Raw genomic sequence first — 23,313 nt, 5'->3', positions numbered from 1 at the left:
AAAATTAGAAAATTGCTTTCTAGTCAACTATGCAAGGATGCACATACTGATAATGCTTTTATCTTATTAACAGCAACAGTACAGTGACTACTCTATACTAGTATAGATGATACAAAGAAAATGAATAATTAAGATTAAAAGTGTAGGGAATAAAATGGAATGTGGAGTAATGTAAAATGTTGACACTCATCTCTGAAAGCAAGGAACTAGGAACCAGTAACAGCTTAAATTACAGTCAATATTTGAATAAAATGCAGGAGGTTAATTTAGAGTGCAGGATGAAGCACTTCCAAAAGCACATTCTATGGGATAGAAAGCACACACTTTGCACAGATTACAGTTATCAGATATGTACTACATATGTGAATAAGTATGAAAAGCTGTTGTCATACATGCTGACTACAGCCAGTTAAAATGTGACAAGACTACCTCACCAGTAAAGAGAGATGATGCGATGTGTGAAGGACTGAAAGTAACAGCTTCATAAGCACATTTTGATTTGTGAATTTCTATCAAGTGAAGCCACATTCTTTTCCAATATATTAATAAATTACTAGAAATAACAGACCAAGTTTTTCTAAATCTGCTCTGAAATGTAGCTTTTATAGGATCCACACTGTGGGCTAAATTATTATGCACTCTAATGGCTACGGTATTGTTTTAATAACGTTCTACTTACATTTCCCTTGTAGCCTTGAGTCCTTAGCAAATATCACACCTGTTCCAATCTGATTAGATGTAGATAAAGGAAGAGCAGATTGTAAGGGTTATATAAATCCTGTCCAACAATGCTTTGTACAGACTGCTCATCAATAAGCTAACTAAATGCTTTTAAAAAGAGCTGTAGCTATGCTGTCTGGCACCCTGAGCAATCTTAATGTGACACTCCACAAGCCAGGGTGAAGGAACAATGAACAGTCATCAAACCAAGTTGGAGGACCAAGAAGAGAAACAAGCTCCTCCTTGTTCCGTAGCTTCTCATACTTCCAGATATACATGAAGGACCCCCCCCCCCAAAAAAAAAAAAAAGTTTTAAAACTGCAGCCTCCTTGAAACAGTTCTTAACACACATACCCTGAATGACCTTGACATTTATGATTTAAGCAGCTGTATTTGCAATCAAGTCTGCTTAAGTGCTTCACTGCTACAAGTGGAGCTACTGCAGGATCAGACAGGAAGCAGACTGGCACTTACACCAAAATGCCAATCATGTTACTATCACTCTTCTTTTAAAATATTTTAAAATTCTGAACACATGGTAAAGTGAATGGCTTGGCCATTTTACAGCAGGAAGCTTTGTTATTTCTCTGCACACATCAGTTTTAGTTAACGACAGGTTCCCTACAGACCACATGACATCACTTTATGGCACGGGTTCCCAAAGTGTGCGCCGCGGCACCCTGGGGAGCCATGGCTTCCTCACAGGGGCACCGCGAACATACCTCCCATTTCTCCACACTTTTATTTTAAAAAATAAATCCCGGCTTTTTCTGAGCTGATGTAATCGCACACGTGACGACGTCAGCTCCATGAGGCGGCTGCCAGCCTGTCGGAATCAAGCTCAAGTCTCAATGTGCATCAATTTCCGGCTCATGCATGCATCCCTTTCCAAATGTTTTGAATGCTGTAATGTGAGTCTGGTGGTGCCAGTGGATTTATATGAGCTGCAAGACTGAGGATGAGGAATGAATGTTTCGGAGTGGTGAGGCGGATCTCTACTGTGAGCTGCCGACAGAGGAATGGACATTTCAGAGGTATGGAAGCTGCCAGTGTGTGTGTGTGTGTGTGTGTGTGTGTGTGTGTGTGTGTGTGTGTGTGTGTGTGTGTGTGTGTGTGTGTGTGTGTGTGTGTGTGTGTGTTTTAATGAGCAGTTTGTATTTTTTTTTTCTGAAGTCGTGCTTTGTGTTGATTTGACTTTCTGGTGTCCGCTGTTTTGTCTTTCTAATTCCGTTCTCATAATGTGTTTGTTATATAATTGTGCTTGGGTGTTGTAATATGTATTAACATATTATATTGTCTCACAGTGGTGTTGCTTCGTACTAGTCAGTGTTCCTTTCTTATTCTGCATGGTGCTAATTCTTCTGTCAGTTTTAGACTTGCATTACTATTAAACCCTGCTGTTGTGTGTTTGTTAAATAGGGAGATTTCTGCTATCTGAAGTTGTAGCACTGTTGAATGGTACTAAATTTGTTCTTTAATGCTGAGCTGTCATGAAGTGCTTTTCATGCTTTCTGATTGTAAGTCTGTTTTGTGGTGCAAATGTGTGCACTTTGAGATCAAAGATGTGCTCTCTTTAAACTTGATGTTGATTGTACTGTGGTATTAAAGACTGATGGACAGTGCAAATTGTGTTCAGTCAATCAAATTGTTGAAGGCTATTGCTTGATAACAGCTTAGTCGTTAAATGTTTGCTTGTGATGCAAAAGACTGTGGGTTCTACTCCCACAGTCTGTAGATACATTGCTGATACTGTACTGTGTTATACTTTTAAAGGGGGTGGGTGTAACAAGTCAAAGGTGTAGCTACAGATAGAACAGAAGTCAGCAAATGTCATGCACAAGGGCATTTGTGTTTCAGTGGAAACAGCAAAAAATATTAACACAGATTCAGGAAAAGAAAATCAGAATGATTATATTCTGTGCTGCATTATAAGAAAAAAATGTGTGTGCGGAAGTACACTTTTATGATGGAAATGTTCTGAATTGGGCAGTTTTGTCATTGGTTCATTTTGTTTCACTGCCTACTACTGGAAAAATGTTCAAACAGTAAATTTAAAATGCACTCTAAGTCTAACAAGTGTGCTGTATTCTACAAGGAATATAATTTACAGCCAGGAAACTGTATCAAAGAACGCACGTATGTTTCTTGTTTTGTGTGCAAGGGGCCTATGATTTGAAAACAGCCCAAAGGTAATCTTTATCCACGACTGGCCAGATGCATTTTCTTTGGATGTGGTGTGGGTTTCAATGCTGTTTCAATGAATGTGAGTTTCAAGGGCAGAGAAGTTTGAATGCCAAGTCTATTTTCATTGTGCGTGTGAGACAGTATTACTTTGTTTAGCAGATATTTATTAGTGTTTGTGCATATGTAAATGTAAAAGTAAAATCCAAATAATCATTGAGAAGTAAAGTAGTATGCATGCACACATTAGTGTTTATGCTAAATGGGGTGAAATAGCCAGGTAATGGGACATTAGAATGGCTGCAAGGGGACTCTGGTGCCATATTTTGGTTGTCTGTTCTTCAGTTTGCGTTTGAAAGTTGGTACCTAACCCTTTTAATTAAAAAAAAAAATATTAGTTATTTTGCAAGGTATACTTGTTAGAATTTGACGGGGGGGGGGGGGCTTGGGAAAACGTGGATTCAGTAAGGGAGCCGAGAATCGAAAAAGTTTGGGAACCACTGCTTTATGGCATGTGCTTACAAAGGCTTCAGTAAATGAAAATAACGTTTCTATTCAATGTAACTGAAGCTGTAATTTCACTGGTTATTTACTGTTTGACTGACAGAGTGGAAGGCTTTATAAATCCAGGGAAATTTGTTGTTATGTAATCCCACTAAAGGCTGGTAGTGCTAAAGTTGTCAATATTATCAGAATAAACATGCTATATTCATCCATTGTTTTTTGTGTGTTATAGTTTAGTATTTATGATGTCAGCGTTTTCAAAATAAATGTATTAGTTTCATCCACTTTTTGTTAATAGAGTGCAGTTTTTGTTTATTTTGAAGTGTATGGTTATAGAGACATTGTCTGGTGAAAGTAATGAAAATGTGAAATACTGAAAAACTCTGAAGGTTCTTTTTCACCTACTACACAATACAGGAATTACTGGTGAAATTTTATAGCGACAAAATTGTCTTTTTTTTTGAGGCAAAATGATCCTCTGAGCACACAGACCCACCCAGACATTAACATCAAATGTAGTAGCACCATTTGATCAGCTTACCAGGTGTCTTTGTAGAGCTTTTTCAGATGAAAATGGGTTCCCTAAAGGACCAGTGAAAGAATCACCCCCATAATTTAATGTATCTATAAAGAAAATGTCTACTGTTTGAGACCCTGAGGACCAAGAGGTCGAATTCTCCTTATCAGAACCTCAAGGAGAAAGATTTAAGAAGCTGTTTCATAAAAATCTTCCTTATTAAGGCTTTAACCTAGTAATCTCCTATGAACCTACAAACCTATGACTAAAGACTTCAGATAAAAAACTAAATGAGACTGAGACACTAAACAGATGAAATTACTTGGATGTTGATGCAAGGTGTGAAGCACTGAAAGTGTTGAGAAGAACTGAAGGTGGCTCTAGAAATGTTATGCTGTGTATACAAGTGAATCACACACCTACCAAGGTTTCAAGGAATGTGGGAAGAGGACAAGCTAAGCTGATGAAACTATGCCTGCGATGAAGGCAGAGATAAGGTGAGTATAACACAAAAGATATAAGCTAGTGTTATCCACCAAAAACATATGGTTTACTGTTAAAGTAACCCTTCAAGAGGAAGACATAAAATTTCGATGGTTTGTGCAATCCAAGACTAAAAATTTTGTTTATCTTAGGGTCATAGCTAAATACAATGCAATCTGTCTATAGACAATTAGAAGTACAGTCAAATAAACCATATTCAAAAATTCTTTCCAACCTTAAAGGTGTCAACACAAGACAGACCAGGGAAGAATTTGAGGCTGCCCATGTAATTATTTAGATTTACCTTAAAGGTCACAAGTGTGCTATTCTGTTTGACATGTAGAAAAAGTTTGTTGTAGACATCTGTCATGCCAACGTGTCTTTTTTATATATTGATCAACTGGGCATTTGAGGAAATATTTGTTCTGCAAAGGAATAGGATGTCAAGGAGGGATAGAGCTTTCATGGTTTAAAAGGCTAAACACAGATCACCAAATAGCAGTCTATAAGAGACCAAGTACAGAAAGATGTTTACTCTGCCCAGATAACCGAGGGTCTTAAAGGCACTGACCTTTTCAGTTAGGAACCTCACAGGAGTCTCAAGTTGAGTGATATGTTTAAAAAAATCAAGACAAAATACGCATTATATTCAACAATGGGCCTGATAAGGGAAGAGTTGGCAAAATTAAGACTTCTCTGAATCTAGAGGACATGTCTTTGGAAATTTAATGAGCTAAATGGAAGCCCTTCCAAACTATTATCATCATGGAACTTATAAACTAAGACATTGGCAATCTTCAAACTCTAGACTCCACCCACCAGTTTGGGTTTATAAAAGGCAGATCATGTCTCCTAAACCTGACTGACTTCTTTGAAGCAGTCACCAAAGCCGTAGACGAGGGTAAGGTGGTTCACACAGCTTATCTGGATCTCGCCAAGGCTTTTGACACCATTCCCACTCTGGAATTATAGATAAACTCACTAAATTAGGGATAAATCCCTATGAAACAAGATGGGTTGTCAACTGGCTCACTGACAGAACCCACACTGTGAAAGTAGCAGACTCCAAATCTGACTTCAGACCAGTGACAAGTGGAGTGCCACAGGGTTCAGTCTTGGGTCCTCTCCTGTTTGGTATCTACTTTTCTGAAGTACAGGCTAACACAAAAGATCTTTGGCTAACGAAGTTCGCAGATGACTGCAAATTAGGAGCCATAATCAAAACTCCTAATGATGTGGACATCCTACAAAAGTGCCTCACTGAGACAGATGCCTGGTGTCAAAGTCATGACCTCAAGCTCAATGCCAAAAAGTGCACTGTCATCCCCTATTTGGTAAAATCTCTGTACCCATGAGCTACCACATAGGTGGTAGTCTACTTAACACCAAAAGTGTGGTAAGAGACCTTGGGACACAGGTGGACAATAGTCTCTCCTTTGATAATCACATCGCCACAGTAGTCAGGAAATCCTTCTATGTGGCACACCTCATCACAAAAGGTTTCTCATCCAGGAAAAAAGAGTTCATTGTTCCCCTCTACACATCACTCATTAGACCCATTATAGAGTATAATGCCCCTTTTGGTATGTACCTCACAAGACATCTACAACAACTGGAAAGGCTGCAGAAATACCTCACAAAGAGGATTACCGGTCTCAAACAGATGCCCTATGCAGACCGTCTCAAAAAACTCCAGCTTTACTCTGTCGCATATCGTCTACTCAGAGGTGATCTCTGCCTAACATACAAAGCTATGTCAAACCCAGAGCTGTTGGAAATGCTCCACTTAAAGAAATCCCAATCCAGCCGAGCTACACGCTCTAGGGACTTAAACCTTGTCACCACAATAAACAGGACATGTTGGAGGGATAGATTCTTGTCCCAGAGTCTTCCCAAACTCTGGAACAAACTACCTATCTATATCAAACAAAGCTCCTCATTAGCACTCTTCAAGGAAAATGTTGATGATTGGATGGGAAATAGGAAATTCACCCTGGGGATCACCTCTGTGGCTCTGCTTGACAGGGGCAAAGGAAAATAATTTTCTTGGGTGGCGAATGCCAGGGTACCTTTTTGGCTAGGCTTATATACGCCCTAGGGCCAACAGCCTAGTACCTACCTATGAACCTATGGAAAATGCAATTTAATAAGAGTGCCAAGATCCCTTAAGACAGCATCTGACATGAGGCTGTGCTGCCAATGTGATCTGACATGGAGATGTTTTGTTTATCAAAATGAATTATACTACATATTTTGACATTCAATTTGTGACCACTGCCCTAGCAAAAACTCTAAATACAGTCTAACCCATGTTGGAGCAATTGTCAGTAAGTTGAAGTCAGTTGAAGATGGAATAACACCAACACCAAATTTGCTACTATCTGCAAACAAAGACAACTGTTAGGTCAAAAGTGTTGTCTCGAAGGTCTGAGAAATAGATAGGAAGTATGATGGTGCCCAACAACGACCCCTGTAGAGCACCACTAGTTACTTTTCTGCTTTCAGAATTAGCATCTGTGACTCTAACTGCATGAGTTCTGTCAGACAAGTTAGCTATCCACCACACAAGATATGGATTTATATTTAGATTCACAAGTCTGTCAGTAATGCTTCTATGGTAATACTATCAAAGGCCTTATCCTGGTGCAGATATAATGCATGTACTGCATCACTCCTACCACTGCTTCTGTGACGTTTTTCAAAGAAATTACTGACTTAAATAGGAAAGACCTGTCTTTAAAAAGCTAAACTGATGTGGGTCCAATATCAAGAGATTTTCAATGTCTGGATTGATGAGGTCTGAGATAACAAGTGTTCCACAGCTTCATTTATTAGGCTAGTAAATCTAAATGATCTCTAGTAACCAGGGTCCATGGCTGGGCCTCCCTTATATAACAAGCATTAAAATGACTTTTTCCATGCTTTGGGAATGTAACAAGTAGAAAGGCATAGACTGACGAGGGTATATTTGGTACTCATAATTGGGTAATATGGTAACTTATCATGTCAAGGATGAGGTGTTTTTAACTTCTGAGAGGGCTGCGAAGACTTGTTTCATAGTAATTATAAGGGTGGCTGGGACTACGGAATCCTTGAAATAACTAACTGTGGGTGGGATAAAACTTACTAACCTTCACAGCTAAGATATCAGCCATTTCCTCTGGGTCAAAATGAGCAGTATTATTGCAGACTAGCTCTGAACGTTGTGTTATTTCTTAACTTCTGACATGGGTGAAGAAAGATCTACAATTAATTCTGGTTTTAGTGGCTATTTTAAGTTCATATTCAGCACTGAGCTTCCTAATGGTACCTTAGTTTGTTTAAGCATGTTGTGAAAGTGGTTAGAATATAGAGGATTATGATCAGGTCTCTGATCATAACCAGTTTACTATGTGTTCAAGACATGGATGCCAAGAAATTCACCTGGAGATCAAAGCCTGAAAGGTGAATCTTGACATACATATCAAGAACACACAATAAAAGGTTATGACCCCAGACATGGTCATAATGTTTTGTAGTGCATGGAACTTTATTTGGTCTATGTGCTACCAGTAACCGAGGGGAAAAAAAAAAAAGAAAGTGTACAAGTCCAAAGTGTTTTACTGAGACTGAAAGCAGATAATTCTCTTAGCGCTATTAAAACAGACAGCAGTATATATATAGTACAGTTGTGTACACTTACTGTAAATGTAGATGTTCGAGTGTATTCACTGTTGCAGTCATTACCCTCAGTCGGCCTGAATTCCAAAGTCTTGGGTCCTGCATCGGTTGCTGTCTTCTCTTCCATGACATCAGGTCATCAGGAGTATAAAACATGCAGCCGACACCATTTTCTTTAGTTTTTCTTGCCCCCAATGTCAGGTGCCCCCAAAAAGGTAGCAATATTATAAATATATATATATATATATATATATATATATATATATATATATATATATACACATGCATCTATATAAACTTTACCTTCATCTACAAGCAAATATACCACATAGGGTGTAGAAGATAGAGAAGGAAAGATAAACTGTAGAATGACAGGGGGATGGCATGAGGGTAACCTGGACTGCAACAGTGAATACACTCGAACATCTACATTTATGGTAAGTGTACATAACTGTACTATGTTCTTCGTGTTTCACTGTTGCAGGCATTACATTTGGGTAGAATCCCAAAGCTATGGTTGGGAGGCTGGAGCTAAACAGCATTAGGTGAGGCTATAAGGCCCTGCAGCACTGCAGTGGCAAAGCCTGCCCTGGACTTAGAGTAGAGAGGGAAATGGTAATGCTTTGTAAAGGTGTGAGCAGAACTCCAAGTAGCAGCCTCTTGAATGTCCTTGGTTGGTACTCCTCTGAGAAAGGCTGCTGAAGTAGCTGCAGCTCTGGTGGAGTGAGACCTAATGCCCTTGGGCACAGGTTTGCCATGGTGTAAGTAGCAGACACGGATGCAATGGCTTATCCATTTTGAAATTGTCTGCTTTGAAATAGCCTTTCCTTCTGATACTGAACATATGACACTAGTAATTGCTCAGTTTTTCTTAGAGCTTTAGTCCTGCTCAAGTAGAATCTTAGCTGTCTGTGTACGTGTATGTGTATGTGTAAATGTAAAGACAGTAACCTGATCTCTACCACGATGTAAAAAAGACACACTTGAGAATCCAAAAGGCAGTAAGCAGAAATTAAACAGCAAATATTAAAGTAGAACACTTGTGGTTAAAAGTCCATGAAGCAGTCAGACAACGTAGCAAAATTGTAGTAAAAAAGCTCCTTTAATCCAAAAAATAGTGGGTAACGGTAAGCGCTTTCGCGTGGGTGCAACCACGCTTCCTCCTGTCTGTGTACGTCCAAGGAATGCAGAATTCTCTCCCCTTTGTTCTGCGGATTTGGATAAAAAGTTGGCAGATGAATTGTTTGGTTAAGAGCCACACTGGAAACGACCTTAGGCATAAAAGTAGGATTTGTCTCAGAGACACCCTGTCTAGGTGAAATATGATAAAAGGCTCTACATCCATGAGGGCCTGTAGCTCTGAAACTCTTTTTGCTGAAGTAATTGCTAGTAGCAGAGATGTCTTCCATGATAAGAACTTTATATCAGCGGTAGCAGCTGGTTCAAATGGAGGGAGGGTGAGATTTTCCAACAGATAATTGAGGTCCCATGCAGGTAATGGTGATCTTCTAGGAGGCCTTAAATTTTTGGCTCCTCTAAGATACTGCTTTAGTAAAGGATGAGAAAAGATTGGTGGCTCTGTATTGTAATGAGCTGAAATCGCAGAGGCATGGATTTTAATTGATGAGAAAGATAGGCCTTTGTCAAGCATCTCAGTTAAGTATTGTAATATCTGAGGAATATGTGGTTCTGCTGTATCAGTTCCTTGTGCTTGATTCCAAGCACAGAATCTCTTCCATTTGTCAGCATAAGATTTTCTAGTACTAGGCCTTCTGGCTTCCAAAATGACATCCATCACAGCTTTACTGAGAGGTGTCGTTTGTATGATTACAGGATTAGCCATGCTGCCAGGTTCAGAGTCTGTAGTTGATTGTGCAGGATCTGATTGTTTTGCTGGGACAGTAATTGTGGTTTTTGAGGCAAGGTCCAAGCTGGGTATTGAGACAAGTTCCTTAGGATTGGGTACCAGAATTGGCGGGGCCAGTCCAGGGCAATTAATATCATCTTTGGCTTCTCTTGTCTGACTTTTAGGAGGACCTTGGGTAGAAGAGGCAGAGGAGGAAAGGTGTAAACTGATAGGTTTTCCAACTGAAGGACAGGGCGTCCACTTTCCATGCTTGTCTGTGATAAGTCCTTGTGCAGAATCTTTTCTGTTGATAATTTTGAGGAAAGGCAAATAGATCTATGTCTGGACTCCCCCATTTCTCTGTTATCATGCTGAAGACTTGTGGATTTAGTTTCCACTTGTGAGGATCCATAAGGTTTCTGCTTAAATAGTCAGCCAGAGATGTATTTGCTAGGTCAAAGCTGTGTTCCACAGTACCATGGCTAATCTGCAAAGGGGGTATGAGTGTGTGCCCCCTTGCTTGTTTATATACCACATGACTGTGGTGTTGTCCGTCTTTATCAGTAGTTGCCCTGGATGAAGTAAGTCCTTGAAAGCTGTTAGGGCATTTTGAACAGCTAGCATCTCTTTCTGGTTGATATGTAGATGCATCTGATTTGGTGTCCATATGCCCTGAATGCATCTTCTTGCCATGTGGGCCCCCCAGGCATAATCTGATCCGTCTGTTGTTAAGGTTTGGCGGGCAGGGGGGTAGAGTGAAGGGCCATCCCATGTTTTGGTGACAGGCCTTTGCCCACCATAGAAACTCCTGTTTCAGGCAGGGAATGAGAGGAATCATTGTTTCCAGACTTTGTGAATGTTGACTCCATAAACTTTGTAGGTACCATTGAAGTTTCCTCATATGCAGTCTTGCATATGGAATTAGTAGGATGCAGGATGCCATGAAGTCCAGAGCCTGCAGAATTTGTCTTGCAGAAGACTGGGTTTTTGTTGCCATCAGTTTGAAGTAAGTAGTCAGTTGCCTTTGTTTGTCTGGCATGAGGTAAGCCATCTGGGCAGTTGTATTCAAGCTCGCACCCAGGAATGTTATCTTTTGAGAGGGTACCAGTTGTGATTTCTTTTCATTTATTGTGTACCCTAGGCATGTTAGAAGCCTTTTCACAAACGCCAGGTGTCGTAGAAGAGTGTGCTTGTTCTCTGCTTGAATGAGACAGTTGTCCAAGTAAGGATATATTTAAATAATTCTTTGTCTGCAAAAAGCAATTACTGGTGCCAGGCACTTTGTAAAGACCCTAGGCACAGTAGATAAGCCAAAAGGCAGTGCAGGGAATTGGTAATGCATTAAGCCAGCCTTGAATTGGAGGTATCTTCTGCACGACTGTCTTATTGGGACATGCAAGTATGCCTCTTTTAGGTCTAAAGTCATCAGCCAAGCATTCTTGCCCAGCATGGGCAGAAGCTGCTGCAAAGTGAGCATTTTGAATTTTGGAATGTCCAGGTATGTGTTCAAAATCGATAAATCCAGTATTGGCCACCAGGCCTGGTCCTTTCTGGGTATGAGGAACAGTCTTGAGTAAAAACCTTGTCCTTTTTCCTGTTCTGGTACTGTCTGAATGGCCCCCATATCCATGAGGGACGTAACCTGTTTCTGTGCCGCTGCCCATTGATTTTTTGGCAGATCTGGCCAACCATTTGTCATTGGCAGAGAGTGGAAATGGAATCTGTATCCCTGTGATACGATGTTTAGTACCCACTTGTCCTGGGTTATTAACTTCCAATTTTGAGCGAAAAGTGCTAATTTTCCCCCTGTGGTAATGCCAAAAGATAAGTGCTTGTAGGCAGAGGGAAGTCATTGGGATTGCTTTCTGTAAGTTTGTGCTTTATCTCCTCCAGATTTGGAGGTGGATGCGCCCCATTGCTTTGACCTGTATGAGTCTTGAGCCTGGTACCTGGAACCCTTAGGGCATCTGGATTTGCCCCTTTGAGCTCTGTCTGACACAGGAAAGGACCATTTTTTTTGTAGGCCAGTGTCTACTGAATCTTGGTGGCTGCACTTGTAAGAAATCTTTAACAGTTTGCATAGACTTAGCTTTGTCTTCCATTTTCTTTAAAACCTCTTCTGCCTTAATACCAAACAGAGAATCATGCTGTAAAGGTGCATCTAGCAATTTAGCTTTAACATGATCAGGCAAATTTTGTTCCTTTAACCAGGCATGCCTCCTAATCACAGATCCAGTAACTGCGGCACTGCAGGAGGCCTCTAAAGAATCAAAACCACATTGCAAAGTATGCTTTCCAACTTGTTCAGCTGCATGCAATAATTCCTGCAATTCTTTATTTTCTGCACATTATGAAATCAACATCATTTTCTGTTTCAGCAATCCCATAACATGTTGTTGGTACTTATGCATATGAAATTGACAATTTAAGGCCCTGATTGCCAAGGCTGCAGATGTATAAACCTTTTTTCCCCATCTGTCCAGTGCCCTAGAATCTCTGTCAGAGGGGGTAGGGTTTTTTTTGCTGTTGAGGCCTTAACTCCCTTTGGACCCTGTGAAATAGTTTCAGGATCAGCAGCAGGGTTTCTAAATAAATATTTATGTGAGTCAGGGACTCTGTAATATCTGTCAGGCTTACTGGGAGCCGGAGGTAAGGAGTCAAGCTTGACTCCGAAAACACATCATCCACAATTTCTAAAACAGGGGGAATGGCTAAAGGCTTGTGCTGAGGGAGAAGGAAATCCCTGAGCCTCTTTTTAGATTCTGAGAAGTCTTGACTCTCCCAGTGAAAATGCTCCCTCAAAGTATGCAAGGTTTCTCCAAATGAATAATCCTCAGGAGGAGATGCAGATGAAATAGACTCCTCAGTATCAGTATCCTCATAGGGAGGTATAGAAAATTCCTGATCAGAAGAGGAATCAGAAGAAATAGAAACCTGATCTGAAGATTCATAATCAGTGTCTTGCCTAGGCCTCTTATCTGGAGGGGGATGGGTACCCCTGATCAAGGTAATAAGGTCTTCAGCCATTTTTATCATCTGTTTTTTAGGCATAGAGGCCTGTGCACATGGCTCATGCGTCGCTTTTTTAGGTTTTGAAGTTGCTTTTGTCTTTCGTTTTGCAGCTGTAGTCGGTTTGATGTACAAATGTTTAGGTCTGAATACACGCTCAGAAGCCGGTGCCTGCTCAGCGGCTCTGGACCCATCCAAGGGAGATACATCCATCGGTCCAATACCCTGAGTATCTTACGGCATGCCGGACTCCATATGGGTGTCGGTAGAGGCCTGCAACTCAAAGATAGCGGGTATCAGGGGCTGCAAAGGCACCTCACTGAGTACCAGCGAACTAGCGACTGGCTTAGGAGAAGCTTCATCATCGGTTTTGGATCTCGACTGCCTTTCTCTGTCCTTTTCTTTGCATTTTTTATGTACTCCGGTAGTCAGATTGCTATCCTATGACATTTCTGGGTAGTTAAATCTGTTTCCAAAATACTTTTATGCAAAAATATACCTACGCTTAATAGTGCATTGGTTAAATCTAGCACAAAACTGACAGCCAGGCACGTTGTGATCAGGGCCTAGGCAAGGAATATATTATAAATGGAAATCCTTATGAGGTATTTGCTTCCCACAAGTAATACAATTATTAACTTTTTCTGACATCGGTAAAAGGCAAGAAAAAAGTTTCCCCAGTGGGGTACTAGACTTCGGTTCTGAAACTCAAACTCGAATATTTCAGTAGTCGGCTGACCGGCACTTGCAAAATTATTCTGCTTTGGGCACCGCGCAGCAAGAAAGACTAAAGAAAATGGCGTCGGCTGCATGTTTTATACCCCTGACGACCTGACATCATGGAAGAGAAGACAGCAACTGATGCAGGACCCAAGACTTTGGAATTCAGGCCGACTGAGGGCAACCTGCCAGCAGATTACCCAAATGTAATGACTGCAACTGTGAAACACGAAGAACATATATATATATATATATATATATATATATATATATATATATATATATATATATATATATATATCAACTTCTTTGGTTAAGAATTCTAGACAAATCCAAAAATAATGGAGGAGCAAAGGATGAAAATCATGGGTTCATGGGTTAGTACTAGGCTAACTGCCCTTGTGGGCCATTTTTTTAAACCTAGCCAATTACCCAATGTGAGAATCAAACCATGCATCTTGTGTCTAAATACTGCTGTAATTACTTAAACAGTTAACAGAACAGGGCTTGAATCAATGTGTATTTTTCTGAACAATAAGTTGTATAAAACTCATTGTAATCTTCACTGATTTACTACAGTACTGAAAATTTTATGAGACAAAGAGGAAGAACTCTTAGGCAAAATATAAGATGTTCTGCAAACTTAGGAATAGTTGTGAGGTACAGAGAACAGGCAGAAAAGAAGTGCTCATCTGTAGTTTAACATGGATATTAATCCTTAAAAGCTGTTACCAACAAAAAGAATGGCAGAACAAAGCGTCTAAGTGGAGCAGACTGATGTTCTAATAGCTTTTAAAAGTTATTTTCCTTCTGCTGCGTTCTTTGTCATCTAATCGGTCCCCTAGTGTGAGACCCAATCTTAACAGTGCTTGGGTGTCCTTAACAAATTTTTGTTAGGCACCCCTAAGCACTGTTAAGACTGGGTTTTACTCTGGGGAAGTGCTTAACAAGTTTATCTTTTTCCCCGATTTGAGAGTGTAATCACAGTGCTCTACATACTACACCACCTCTCGAAAGCATTAAATAATTTCTTTCTCTTGTCTTACCTTTTATTTATGTAGGCATTCCACCGTAAGGTATTGTTTTGATCATTACACTTGGTGCAGATAGGTACTGCCTTATCAACACAAAAACTTAACAGGGAATAGAAGTCATAAGCATAGGCAATGACTTTAACAATGAGGTCCACTACAGATGTTTATTTAGGTCATCAAGTAACTGAAAAAGGTTTGCTTTTGAGAAGTCTCTAAACACACAGGTATCTGCAGCGGAACAGCCACCAGTTTTAAAGGAAAAGGCAATTGATTTATGGTCTGATTTAATTAGGGAAGATGATATATATGGAGACATGCAAGAAGTGGTCATATTTGTGAGGATAAGCTCTATTCACAAGAGAGAGTTAGAATTTTTAATGTCAAGGAACAGCTGGGGATGCCAACCTAAGGCAGTGTACGTCATACAGTTTACTGATGGAGAGTTACAGTTTCCAACAGAAATGTGTTAAGTTTAATATGGGTATCACCTAAGGTGTTAAAACAGCTACTGCAGTCAGGGGTGTGGGTGGGTTATTACAGATAGCTTTGAAGTAGTAATCAATCCTGAAGAGGATGAACTGGACATCTAGTAGTTAAAATCTGGTGTCCTACAGAATTAATCATGAGGTGATGATATCTACGACAAATACTGATACTACCTTACAAATGTCAGTAGATTCTGACATATTAGGAATTAAACCTAGGAAGAGAGACACTACTTTCATGGGTTTAAAACCACATATCTGTAACTACACATATACATGTGTTCAAGTTGCAGTAGGGCTGCAAATTAAGGCACTTTTGCTAATATTCCTGGCACTGGGAACAGCCATGTTAATGTTTCTGAATTAGATTTTACTAGGTTGGAATTTCCAGCTGATGGGCTCTGCCTAAAAAGACACTATGCGGGGGTGGGGAGTTATAGCAAAAGCTTTAATCAGAAAGAGAAAACCACGGTAAGACAGGTTTGGACCATCCCTGAGGAAAGTATGAAGGCATGCCTGCCATCTCATTGAAAGGCATCCGATACTGAATTCCCTTAGAATAGCATTGGTTACATAGCCAATTATTATTATTGTTATCATTATTAAAGCCAATTGTCTTGTCTTAGTATTTCAGTATTGTTCTAGTGATGGCAAAATACTACTGAAGACCAGTTTCTTTCCTGCCTTGGACACAAGAGTTGCAAGCTTGATCATGTTCTTCTGCAGGTCCCTTTGGGTAGAGTGCCGAAAGTCATTTACTCCTGTGTGAACAACTACTAGATCATAATCACATTCACCAGGATGGTGGGAATGTAAAAGCCCTTGCTATACCTTGAATCCTGGGTCAAGATGACAGCTAACCATCACTCTATTCTTATCCATCCTGCTGACGGTGGTGTCTATATGCCTGACAATAAAGACACCCATTATTAAACCATTACTGTGAGTGGACGTAGTCTCAGTGCACTTTAAGGGCCTAAAGTCTCTACCTTCGTGATTAAGGGGTACATCTTCTGCCCATGTGCATGCAGGATGAAGGTGGGTATGTTACTCTGTGAACTAATGGCCAAAGATTCATAGTTCTTACTCTGAGAGTCTTGCAATGTTCTTTTCACAACCATGGGCTCCAGAACCATAATGTTTACTCAACTATAATAGTGGAAAATAAAGAAACAAGCTTGATTTTAAAACAAACTCATTTTTTAATTTTATGCTACTGCAGCTAAGGAAAAATTCTACTATCTGTAACAAAAAGTAAACTTGCACTCTTGATCCCACCTACATCTACATCTTATTGGCTGACTGAGTGAATGCACATGCAGTGCTGGCACCACAATTGGTTACAAAGAAAAAAAATAATAAAACTTCACAGAGAATGTATACCCTCTAACACATTTCACTTTCTATTTTTCCTATTTCCCTTTTTAAAATTTTGATTTTTCTGGGAAGTCACTGAAGATTATTAGTTATATACAGTCAGTCAGTAATACCAACAGTTATTAGAGCTTTGTACTTCTTATTGTTGAAAATGCTTACTGATGCTGGTTATTTTTCTCTTGTTTCTGATATTTTTTTTTATTGCCTGGTAAGTCACTGTGGATTATACACAAGTCAGAGTAATGTCAATGGTAATTTCCATACTTCTTATTTTTCAAAAAATGCATGTAAATCATGCCACCGATGTCAAGAAGACTATGTAGTGTGCTTCTTTCTTTTTAGAAGAGAGATGCATCCTGTTTGTGTTTGTGTGTGTGCAGGTCTGTAACAGTGTGCGTAAGTGCGACTGATCACAAGTGCGAGTGTGTACGAATGTATGCATGTTTTCATGTGCATTTAGTCCCTGATTTTGCAGAATGTTCCTGACTTTTTCCTGCTTCCCTTAAAACAACATTGGTGGGGTTTTTGGGGTTTACAGATTTTCAGAGTTTTTTTTTTTTTTTGTTGTGTCACGGTCTGATACTTTGTCTGCTGTCCACCTGGGTACTGTATGACCTCTGGACAAAAGGGCTGGGGACAGCTGATGGATGAAATCAGATGGCTGTTATGGGATCACTTTTGACTGATTATTGATATGAATTTTTGAGAGGGTGGCATCATCTAAAAGTAATATATGACCATGGTATTTTTGTGATTCCTTCACAGTCAAAGGTAATGCACCCTTACAGAAGGATGTCAATCCTCTGGAGCAGCATGTTTGTGTTTTATACCAGTGTACCTGATTTTTTATTTATTTATTTTTTAATGTAAACTGTCTTCAGGGGACTGAAATACTCCTCTTACACATCTAGCAATGTCAGCGTTTCAGAGGGCTTGCATTGTCACAGTCTGGCCTATGCTTGGTTTCCACCAGGACAGTATGCAACCTCTGCTCAAAAGGTTGGGGGCAGGTGATGTATGAAAACAAAAAGTTTCAGGATCACTTCTAATTATTGATATGGCTTGTTGGGGAACAGGATCTGTGAAAGTCCATGACCATTATATTTATGTGATTCCTTTATAGTCAGAGGCAATATACCCTCTCAAAAGTGGCAGAGTTTTTTTTTTTTTTAAGTTCATAGGTAGGTAGGTACTAGGCAATCTGCCTGAAGGCATTTATAAGCCTAGCCAGAATGTGTTGGCTTTCGCCACCCCCTTAGATTAGTTCCCTGTGCCTCTATCCAGTACAGCCACTGAAGTGATCCCCGAGGTAAACTTTCTGCTTCTCATCCACTCGTCAAGATTTCTTTTGAAAAGTGTTAGCGAGAAGCTCTGCCTAATGTAGATTAGGATCTTGTTCCAAAGCATGGGAAGTCTCTGGGACAGGAATCTATCCCTCCAGCACGTCCTATTTATTGTTGTGGTGAGGTTTAGATCCCTAGAGCGTGTGGCTCGTGGGAATAAGGTTTTCTTTAGGTGGAGCATGTCCATCAATTCTGGGTTGGACATGGCGTTGTATGTCAGGCAGAGATCACCTCTGAATAAGCGGTATGCAACCGATTACAGCTGTAATTTCTTCAGTCAAGATGCATAGGGCATCTGTTTGAGGCTAGTGATCCTCTTGGTGAGGTACTTCTGTGGTCTTTCCAGCTGTTGCAGGTGTCTTGTAAGGTACATCCCAAATGGGGCGTTGTACTCTATGATGGGTCTGATGAGTAGAGGTTGCCAGTGACCTCTTTTGATCTGGATGCAAACCATTTTGCGATTAGGTGGGCCACGTAGAAGGATTTTCTAACCACTTTGGCAATGTGATTATCAAAGGTGAGATTACTATCTACTTGGGTCCCCAGAGCCTTTATTACGTCTTCCGTATTTAGGGGACTACCACCTATGTGGTAGTTTGTGGGTACTTTGTTTTTTCCAAAGGGGATGACTATGCACTTTTTGGCATTTAGCTTGAGGCCATGATTTTGACGCCAGGTATCCGTCTCAGTGAGACCCTTTTGGAGGATGTCTGTGTCAGCCGGAGAGTCGATTATAGCCCCTAGTTTGCAGTCATCTGCGAACTTGGTCAGCCATAGTCCTCCTATGCTTGCCTGTACCTCTGAGAAGTATATGCCGAACAGGAGGGGTCCTAGGACTGAGCCCTGGGGAACTCCACTTGTAACCGATTTAGAGTCAGACCTAGCTCCCGCAACTCTCACCATGTGGGTTCTGTCCGTGAGCCAGTTGGCAACCCATCTTGTGACGTAGGGGTTTATGTTCAGGCTGGTGAGCTTGTCTATAATACCAGAATGGGGAATGGTGTCAAAGGCCTTTGCGAGGTCTAGGTAGGCTGTGTGTACCACCTTTCCCTCATCTATAGCCTTGGTAACTGTCTCAAAGAAGTCCACCAGGTTTAGGAGGCATGATCTGCCCTTAACAAAGCCGAACTGAGTAGGGTCCAGTGTTTGGAGGTTCCCAATGTCTCTAGTAATGAGTTCCATGATGATGCGATCCATAGCCTTGCAGACCAAGCTAGTCAGGCTTATAGGGCAATAATTCCCGGGGTCTGTTGCGGCTCCATCTTTGTGGAGCGGAATAACCGCTGCTGTGTACCACTCTATGGGTATGTAGCCTGTGGAGAGGCTGTGTTTGAACAGTGTGTTTAGGTGAGGGGTTAGATCGTCTTTGAGCTCATGTAGGACGCAGCCTGGAACACCGTCCGGTCCCACTGATGCTGTGTTTTTGGCTTTGGAGAGGGCTGTTTTAACCTGAGTGTCTGTGATTTCATGGACTCTACATTCTTCTGGTATGGTTATGGGTCCTCTTGGGGCTGAGAGGGGGGTGAAGTTTGTGCTGAACCTGTCTGCCAGGATGTTGGCGATATCGGTCGGTTCAGTGTATTTTGTCCCATTCTGCACTAACTCCGAGGAGATCTGAGCATTGCCACTTAGATTCTTGACATAGCTAAAGAATGCCTTGTGATTATCTTTGGAGTCCTTGGCAATTTTTCTTTCAAAGCTCGCCTTGGATGATTTTATGAGGGATCGTAGTTTCATGCTGATACTGATCAGGGATGTCTTCCCTTCTTGGGATTTTACTCTTTTCTGTACTAGTTTCCTCTTTCTATTGTATAGCTTGTTTATGGCAGGAGTCCACCAGACTGGTTTCCTTTTCTTGGAGGAGTGAGTCTTGGTTTTGCTTGGGATGGCATGATCCATGCACTCTTGTAGGTGCCCGTAGAATGCATTAGTAAAGAATTTTGCAGCTTGGACAGCAGTATCCTTCAACATGGGGTCTTTGAAACTTTCCACCTCGGTCTTAAGTAACGTGAAGTTTGCTTTTGAAAAGTTTTTCATGGTGGTTTTCTTGTCCGGGGGTGGGAGTGGAATGTGGATATCCAAAGTGATTTGTTTATGGTCAGATCTAACCAGCGAGGGGTTGACCTCCAGTGTGGAACACCGGTCGCCCATGTTGGTGATGACCAAGTCCAATATGTTGTCACCTCTGGTGGGAGTGTTGACCAGTTGAACCAGGGCGTTTGAGTTTATAAATTCTAGGAAATGTTGGGCAAGGGAGTTAGTACTTGAGTAGTTCTCCCAGTTAATGTTTGGATAATTGAAATCACCCAATATTAGGGTATTTGGTAGGACCTTTATGTTTCCCAGTGTTTCCAGGAACGTGGAATGAGGGTCCTGGGACATGGTGGGTGATCTGTAGCAAGCTACAATTTGAATTGCAGTTTTGCCCATTGTTAGTTGCACGTGGATGATCTCTGAAGCATCGTGCTGTGCCACTAACCTGGAGGTGTGGGTATCCTTGATGAATATGGATACACCCCCGCCTTTTGTATTTTGGTTTGGGTTCTGTGGCCGAAATGTATGGTATGAGTTGTAGCCTGGTAGTGCTGGGGTGCTCTCTGAAGCCTTAAACCAGGTTTCTGTTACTGCACATATACTGATTTTCTCCATACTGAGGAGTGCCTCGAGTGTGTGCATCTTGAGGTTCAGACTTCTGGCACTGAGTAGCATTACCCTCAGTTTTTTGTTACTTGTGCTATTTACGGCGGTAGGTTTGTCTTTTGAGCCTTGCCTAAAAAAGGCAATATGAGGGTGGCAAGAGCCTTGGCCAGTATTTGAAAGCCTAAGGGTGACAGGTGCAAGCCATCTCTAGCGAAGCAGTGTGGCTTGTCGAGCATGTCATCTCAGGCGGACAGACACTGGATCCCAGAAACTTAGCCAATTGTTGAAATTGAGAATTTTTTCTTTATATCGTGGTATCATTCTTGGTGAAGGCAGGATGCTACTCAGGGTCATGGTCATACCGGCCTGGGCTACGTGATCAGAGAGATCTTCCATGTCTCTTTTCATGTAGTCCAGAGAGGTACGACTCAGGTCATTCACACCAACATGGACAATGACAGTCATATTTGTACTTGTTCTGTAGTGACCTGAGTGCTTGTGTTATGTGGTGGATCCTGGCGCCCGAACGGCAGCTAACAGTAACTCTCTCCTTATTCAGCCTAGTGAGTGGGACGTCAGTGTGCCTGACTATAGAGTCACCTATTACTAGTATGTTATTTTGCCTTAAGGGCTGTGATTGCATGGCACACTGGTTTTGTGAAGTATGTGTTTCATGGTTTGTGTTGGGGGGTGGAGGTTGCATGGATGTTTGCTTTGGAGGTCTCTGCTGGTTTTGCAGATTTTTATTTAGAGCCTCCGAGTATGTTTTCATGTATTTATGTGTGATTTTTTTCCAGTGCTGCTTTAATGGGTTTATGTGAGACTGGTGGTGTGATGCAAGTATTTCCCTTCTCCTCTTGACTGTCTGATCCAGTCTTGGGTTGAGAGAGCTTAACCTCCAGTTTGGCTGTATAATTGCATCTCTCACATGTATTAGTGTTTGGTGGTAGGAGGAGGGGGTTGTCTGTGTACATGAGGCAGTTGTAACATTGCCTCAAAATGCCCAGATTCACCAGTTGGACTGGAGAGTACACCTGAAACTGCCCTTTGGACATGCCTGGATAGGTACAGTGAACTGTTTTACTGGATGTTCCATATCTTTTTTTTTTTATTGTGAGCTGTCTTCATGGATCTGACATGTAGATTTTTAGATACAGGTATTAAACTAGATACTTCGATACTAGTAGTAAAGCCTGAGTTTCAGACAGCTTTTATTGTCTCAGTCAGGTACTATGTTTTGTTTTCACCTGAGGGATGTATGACCTCTGCAGAAAAGGCTGAGAAAAACTAATGTCCAGAATTTCTATGTACTACGTTTGCAGTATCTGAGAAGTGAAAAGATATATTTTCCAGAAAAAAATGAATGTTTTAATTGTAGCATGTGGCTATAATGCCATGTTCTTTTTGGCAGCTAAAGCTGTGGAGTCAAATTCAGAGGAATGCTGCATTGGAAGCTCTGTGTATAGAATTGCAGTCCTACATGTGTTTTGCAGCCAAATACCATGTTATTACCTACAAGTTTTGCATTATCTCAAAGGCAGACAGATACAAAGCATTTGGTTTGAGCTCATGTGCCTTTACTGTCAGTCTGGCACTTTGGATTGTGCACTGTTTTCATTTTGGGTACTGTGGGAAACGTCTGTTTAGTACACTAAGTAAAATAATGGCCCGACTTTACAGAGTAGTCAGAACATTTTAAGTAAAGCTCCTTTATATTTCACCAGAAAAATATATTTTAGTTGCAGTATGCTGTAACTACAATACCATACCTTTGAGCAGCTAAAGCAATACTGGGAGAAGCCCTGAGGTTAGAACTGCAGTTTTAGGTTGTGTTACATAACTGCACACTTTGTTGTTGTTACCTAAATGTTTCATAATGAAATATCAAAGGAAGGCAGAAACATAACCTTTCAAAGACAGGTTCCTGTAGCTTTAATGCCAGTCTAACATTATGCTTTCTATTGTGTTTTCATTGTAAATATTATTGTGTACCTTTGCTCAGTGTTGTAAGTAAAACAGTGGCCTATAATACCTCTTTACTGAGGAGCCAATGCATTTCATTTTGTCACTGGAAATGTACTCCCACCCCTACCCCCGCCTCCAGTTTAAACTAATTTGCAGTGCACTTCATTATAAGAAGACAACACTGCATGTGTTTTGATACCTGGAATTACCATCTAAATGCATTTTGTAGCTGAAGGGAATGATATAGTAGTATTCTGAAAAAATTGCTGTAATACTTTGTGCAACAGACAAATTGTCCTTTATTGCTAGGTATCACCAACAGTCTCTCATAAACAGCTGGATACTGTTTTTCTTATTTGTTTCACAAAAATATACATTTTTCAACCTAACAAAATTTATCGCAGTTGTGTTATTGTTTTTTTCTAGTGAAATAAGAACCAACATTAACACTGCTGTCTATCATTTTTATGTTAAAGGAAAATACACATTCTATATGCTTTGACAAGCATGAACATATTTCAGATTCTGTTGCCTGCTTCTCTTATGGTAGTAGACACCAATATATAAATAAATAAATAAATATTTTCCCTTTTTATTTTTTTTAAATGCAGCTGCTGCCCTCCACCCCCAGACTTCAGCAGCTTCTGGCACATCTCTTCACAGCTTCAGTATAAGCTGGTGTAGTGGGGGTACTGTGGTGTGTGTGTGTGTGTGTGTGTGTGTGTGTGTGTGTGTGTGTGTGTGTGTGTGTGTGCGTGTGCGTGTGCGTGTGTGTGTGTGTGTGTGTGTGTGTGTGTATTGTGCTGTGCTTACTGAATATGTTTCAAGT

The 23,313-nt window shown here is 40.7% G+C and overlaps 1 protein-coding gene across 2 annotated transcripts in view; it reads right to left on the bottom strand.

The window, feature by feature from the left end:
- The window catches only part of TMEM41A (transmembrane protein 41A), a 327,557-nt gene that overhangs the window by 15,076 nt on the left and 289,168 nt on the right, over positions 1–23,313 (bottom strand). The gene's annotated exons all lie outside the window — the stretch shown is intronic.

The sequence above is a fragment of the Protopterus annectens genome, chromosome 6.part1, assembly GCF_019279795.1.
Source record: "Protopterus annectens isolate FY-2018-M chromosome 6.part1, PAN1.0, whole genome shotgun sequence".
Taxonomy (NCBI): Eukaryota; Metazoa; Chordata; order Ceratodontiformes; family Protopteridae; genus Protopterus; species Protopterus annectens.
This window is presented reverse-complemented; position numbering and strand designations above follow the sequence as displayed.